Here is a 5,970-nt window from a genome sequence, read left to right on the forward strand (position 1 = left end):
CCTAATAATGTAATTTAGAACAGAACCATTTCTTTAATAATAATAATAATAATAATAATAATAATAATAATATGCTTAACAATAAGGAAACAGAAATGTTACAAATATTTATCTATAAATTATATAAAATAAAAAATATATTATATTGCATTTCTTCCATTAATGCACTAAAATCAATGATGGAGAATTGACTTTCATTGGCAAGAAAACATAAGGGGGGGAAAACTCATGTGCTTAGGCAACTCAGAAATCTAGGCTGTTCCATTCAGGAACATCTGCACCATATCAAATGACTTTTTTGTTCATTGTGGTTTTTTTTTTTAGGTTTTTGCAAGCCAATGGGGTTAAGTGGCTTGCCCAAGGCCACACAGCTAGGTAATTATTAAGTGTCTGAGATTGTATTTGAACTCAGGTCCTGCTGACTCCAGGGCCGGTGCTCTATCCACTGCACCACCTAGCTGCCCCTAGTCATTGTTTGTTGATCACCATCCTTCAGAAAGGAAAATTTTCTCTTCTCTTCTTGTCTTCTAAACAAGTCTTTAAAGGTCTGTAGCAGTTGATTGTGACCCTTAAAATGATAACCCATAGGGTCGTCTAGGTAGCATCATTATCTATATTATCTATATCTATCTATCTATCTATCTATCTCTATATCTATATCTCTATATCTATCTCTATCTATCTCTATCTATCTATAGCTATGTATATCTATCTATCTATAGCTATCTATCTATCTATCTATAGCTATCTATCTATCTATCGCTATCTATATCTATATATCTATATCTCTATATAGGCCTGTGTTAGGTTCTGGAGATACAAAAACAAAGATCCTGTTTCTCAAGAAACTTACACTTAGACCTGTATAGCTCTAGCAGTTTTTGATGTTGTGAGCTTGTGAATATGTCAGTGTCATTCAATTCATTGTGAGAGCTTCTTTAAATCTTCACTCTGTGAAATCCTCATTTTTACAGTCTTCTCAGTCTTCTCTGGTATGCACTCCTAGTTGTTCCAGGTGTCTTATCTTGTTTTGAATTCCTGTACTTAATAGAATCCTAGAGATGCCGATGTACTTCTTGGTATGTCATATAAATATGACTAGCTTTAGTAGCTTACATTTTCTTGGGCTATCTTCCAGAACTCCTGCCTCCACTCATGTATGATTATACACGCATGTTCTTTTTCTTGGTTACATATTCCCTCCTCCATTTTTTCTAATTATGAACCTGTCTGGTTAGATGAATCGAGACCACATATTAATAATTACTTCATCAAGTTTCACAGCCAATAACAGCTTGCTTTGATTAAAAGGAAAATTAACAATCTCTATTTTGATTATGATTATAATCATCAATTACTTCTATATCACTACTGCCTTTTCTGGAATGAGCAGTTGTGTATGTCTTTGGCATTCAAGAAAGTGTTCGTTCGATAAATGTAATCCAGTTACTATGATTTGAACTACTATGTACAGTCTACTGTACTAGTCTTTGAGAGAGGTATTTGGATAAACTGTCCTTGTCCTATGGGGTCTTGTAGAGGAAATATACATAAATCACTAAAATTCCATTTAGAATATGATAATTTATATATATATATATATATATTATATATATAATTTTCTGAGAGTCTTATGGAAAGAGTCATGTTCTGATGGATAGTTATAGGGAGTTGGCTTACTATAAGGAAAGTTAACTGAAAATGTGGAGAAGTTAAAATATAGACTATAACCAATAGTTTTAGGTGTTATAGAAGCAATATGTGTTTCTAGTAAGGAATTAGACAAAATGATTACGCTGACTTTTCCAGTTCTTAGCATATATTATATTTCTAGTAGAGGGCATCTAAAAAGAGGCTTCATATAGGTGGTGATACTTGTATTAAGGTGGTAGTCAAAGAGTGACCTCACTGAATGAAATTATCCTGTTACCACAATTTCAACTATCAACTCTATGTAGATGACCTCTAAGTTGATATCATTAGTGATAATCTTTTATTTCAGACCCAAATATTCAAATACACCTGAATATTCTACTTAGCTGTCTAAAAAAGTATTTTGAATGCAAGAAAGAGACTGAAAATATGATATTTGCCCTCCTTAATTTCCCTAATGGCATCACCATTTCCTTCTCAGTTTCCTTGATGTTATGACTAGACTCTCAGGCTCCAAGATTATATACAAACTTTGGTTTCATTTTAATTTTTACCCTGTCTTTGACTTCGCACATCTACCTTGTGCTTCTTCTTCAGAAATAGATCTCAAATTCTTCCCATCCTTCTGATCTTTGAATTGAATTGAATACAGTATGATTCTATGACTTATTATTAATTTTTTTTCAAAATTGCTATGAGCAGATGGTACTCTGTAATAAAAACTACCCTTACCAGGCTATTGATTCCATTTGAGAAATCTCAATCTCTGAGTAGTGACTGAAGAACAGGTGGAAAGTATATTTTCAATACTCCCACAAACTCATGGAATTATTGGCCCTCACTAGAATAGGGGCAAGGAATAATGTTATTATTATAAAAGTTTGAATTCCAACACTGTTATGATCACAGCATGTTTCTGGTCCAAGTCCCCTATTTTGTTTGCTTCAGGAAAGAATAAAAGTCTCTCAATTTATGAGTTTCAGGAGGCAGACTGACTGACACCAAACCCTTTATCTGACTCAAAACGGTTATTTTAAGGACAGTTTGTTTTATATTCTATAATGGAGTAGACTATTAGACTATATATTATATTTTGTGATATTATAATTTGCTATATTAATTACTTATAGACATTTGAACATCTACTTTGGTAGAGAGAGCTTTCCTAAGTATAGAGGTTTTTATTCTATCTAGCTGTTCCTTTTAAAACACTTTAAAAACTTTTCTTTTTTTTTTTTTGCAAGACAATGGAGTTAAGTGACTTGCCCAGGGTCACACATCTGGGTAATTATTAAGTGTCTGAGTCTGGATTTGAGCTTGGGTCTTCCTGACTCCAGGGCCAGTGCTCTATCCACTGCACCACCTAGCTGCCCCTAAAAAATGCTTTTAAGAGAAATCATATCCTTATGCCCAGATTAAGTGTCACCTCCAGACCGCAATAAACATACGCAAGAAATGAGCAGATCTTCAAGAAAACAATATTATATTATTGTTAAAGTACTTTGGCATAATCTTAGCCTAAATCACTTCAGTATGCAAACTCTAGAATCCAATAGGCATTGGGGGATAGGAACATGGAACTGTAGTCCCCTTGTTGCACACTCACATTCTGACTATTTCCAGTTGACTTTATGCACAAAAAAAAGTCTTTCAAAATTTTTTGTCAAGGCATTTCTTTGTTCAAAAGTCCCATTTAGGATGAACTTCCTTTTTAGATATTATATTTGCTTCTCTTCATGCTTTCTCCTTTGACGATACAGACTGAATCACAGTCACTTAGCTTTATTTGCTGATCAAAATTCAGCAAATACAGATTATATTTTATTTGTTTTAAAACAGTCATTAGGCCATGGAATATGTGATCAATCCCCATCTGTCGGTTTCAGTTTGATGATCCCACACAAAATAACAAACACTCTTTAAAAGCAAAAATTCTGGTATGTACATCTGATGGTGAAAAGACTTATGTCTTCCTCCCAGTTTAAGGTTCCTGATTTCTAGTTGTTGAAAATAAGAAAAGAATATGTCTGAGTAATTTCATTCTAATTTTTTCTTAGTTTTTTTTTTTTTTTTTTTTACAAGGCAAATGGGGTTAAGTGGCTTGGGCACAAGGCCACACAGCTAGGTAATTATTAAGTGTCCGATGCTAGATTTGAACTGAGGTACTCCTGACTCCAGGACTGGTGGTCTACCCACTGCACCACCTAGCCCCGCCCCCCAGTAATTTCATTCTAACATCATAATATGTGAGATTTCAAAAGCATTGTTAGCATAAAGATCTAAAACAAATAAGCCTTTCTCTTACCCATTGTCACCCATTGAAGTTCAAAGTGATTTACCATTTTGAATGGACTTATTTGAGAAAATCAGTGAATTTATAAAATGGTACCACCACTTTAATTCTTACTTAAGATGTTTGGATCTAGAGACCTCAGAGGTCACTTGCTCCAACCTCTTCCTTTTTATGGATGAGAAAATGGAAGTCCTTGTCTAAGATTAAATAAATAATAAAAAATAACATATAAATGACTGGCTCAGGATTTGAATCCAGGACTTTTCAGTGTATCTTTCTACCTCAGTGTTATGATTAGGGTTTTTTTTTTAGGTTTTTTTTTGCAAGGCAAATGGGGTTAAGTGGCTTGCCCAAGGCCACACAGCTAGGTAATTTTTTTTTAAGTGTCTGAGACCGGATTTGAGCCCAGGTACTCCTGACTCCAAGGCTGGTGCTTTATCTACTACGCCACCTAGCCGCCCCTAGGGTTTGTTTTAATCTATAATACAAAGAATCTTAGTTTGGGTGGTATGTGACATGTTTATGTATATATAAACATACATGTACCTATACACAAACTCACACACACATGTACAATATGGTGGTGTCAGTGTGAGAACATTAAAGATGAAAAGGAATCTGGAAGCTTAGCTAGTAAATAACAACAAAAAAAGGTCAAACAGTTGGTATAGCTGAACTGAGGGAGTAGAAATTGGCTCTGGCATTCTGTTTCCAGAAGGTGAAAGAAAGGACTGGATCTTATTTCCATTCCGAGGGATCTGGGAAAGACGGCTTAGTTTGGATTCCAATGACCTTTCCTGAAGTGATACTTTTGGTTCTGCCAGTTATCTCCTTAGACCTCCCTGAAGGCAGGAACCACAAGTTTCCGTAAAAACAGTGACATACTTATAAAAAGTGCTTAAACTAATTTGGATAATGCTGAGAGAGCTTCTTTATTTACTCAATAAATCTTAAAGGATATGTCCTGTTAATGTAGCTAGAGCAACACGTCTGTCTTCTAATGACTGGTGTGTCTTAAATGGTATGTCTTTTGGGTAGAAGTTTTTTGCAAATTAATAGCTTAAGTGATGAAATATTGGAACTCGATAAATTAAGGTAAATGATATTCAATTGGGAACAGTTTTTAAAAAGTGTATCATTTTTCAATGTGTGTATACATGTGTAGGAGACCTTTAGTCTCAGGCTTTGATGCTGGCTATGCATGGAGGATTCGTTTTGGCCAATTGATTTGGATCAACTCATGAATAAAATTAACAATGATTTTAACACAACACACCAGATACAAAGTATTCTTTTTTCCTCTTTATTATTTTATCTTATTTTTCCAATAGCATTGCAAATTTATGAGTTCCACATTTTTCTACCACCCTCCCTTCCCTCCTCCTTCCCAATGGCAGTGAACAATTGGGTAAAAGTGGATTCAAACCATTCTTGGCAGGAAATGGAATAGCCATAGTGAATCTCATGGATCCTGTAAGATATAGGTGGGTGAAATACCATCACTCCACTTGGAACCCCCCACCCCAAAGTGGACCTTGTGGCAATTTATAACTAAAAGGAAGGAGAAGCAGAACCACGGAATGATGTACACATTACCAAGAACATTGTGAGATGATCAACCTTGATGGAAGCAGCTCCTTTCAGAGAGCTAGGATAATCCTATTAGACTAAGGACAATGCTATCCCCATCCAAAGGAAGAAAAACAAAAGAAAACAATCCCGCTCCAAAAAAAAACCACTTCAGAATCTGATGCACACTTTATTAAAAAATCTCTTATGTATCTCTTTCCCTTAATCCTAATTCCTCATACCAAAAATGACTAATCTGTAAACATGTTTATCACAAATATGCATGTACAATGCTAACCTGACTGTTTGCAGCTGAGAGGAGGGAGGTGGAAAGGGAGGGTGGAAGGAAATTTTGTAAGTTAAAAATATATATGTGTATTTGGACGAATGTTGAAAAACTTTCATGACATGTATTTGTAAAAATAAAATATCAACAAAATTAGAAAGGAAATAAT

Source organism: Macrotis lagotis, chromosome 2 (assembly GCF_037893015.1).
Source record: "Macrotis lagotis isolate mMagLag1 chromosome 2, bilby.v1.9.chrom.fasta, whole genome shotgun sequence".
Taxonomy (NCBI): domain Eukaryota; kingdom Metazoa; phylum Chordata; class Mammalia; order Peramelemorphia; family Peramelidae; genus Macrotis; species Macrotis lagotis.